At 41.3% G+C, this 404-nt stretch overlaps 1 protein-coding gene across 1 annotated transcript in view; it reads left to right on the top strand.

Moving 5' to 3' along the window:
* Positions 1–404, top strand: part of LOC107681248 (probable voltage-dependent N-type calcium channel subunit alpha-1B) — a 125,430-nt gene that overhangs the window by 3,891 nt on the left and 121,135 nt on the right. The gene's annotated exons all lie outside the window — the stretch shown is intronic.

The raw sequence follows: 404 nt of genomic DNA, 5'->3' as shown, positions 1-404 counted from the left end.
TTTTTTTTTTTTTACCAATTATCCAAATAATGTTTAGTCCTAGAAAGCTATTATTATCAGAACACGTGAGCATAGCATAGCGGTTTGCAGATCAATGAATGAGAGGGCAGTGTTACCAGAGTTGCCCATACACCACACCATGTTACAACACAGTAGGGCTATTGCAGACAGAAACAATACTGTACTACATCGATGTTTCCTGTCGGCTCAATTTTTGAGTGGACTTTGCTGTTCCGATTCGCATGAACGATATACGAGTGGAGCGACTGAGCGGAGCGCACATGCATAGAGCGGGATAATACACAGAGCGTCACACCACGTGAAAGTGAAACCCGAGCGGTGAACTCATTTTTGGATGTTTTTAATCATCTCTAATTATTGGCGACATCAGAAATGGATATTAT

The sequence above is a fragment of the Sinocyclocheilus anshuiensis genome, unplaced genomic scaffold (assembly GCF_001515605.1).
Source record: "Sinocyclocheilus anshuiensis isolate Anshui unplaced genomic scaffold, SAMN03320099.WGS_v1.1 scaffold1495, whole genome shotgun sequence".
Lineage (NCBI taxonomy): Eukaryota > Metazoa > Chordata > Actinopteri > Cypriniformes > Cyprinidae > Sinocyclocheilus > Sinocyclocheilus anshuiensis.
The sequence above is the reverse complement of the archived record's forward strand: the minus strand, read 5'-3'. Positions and strand labels throughout refer to the sequence as shown.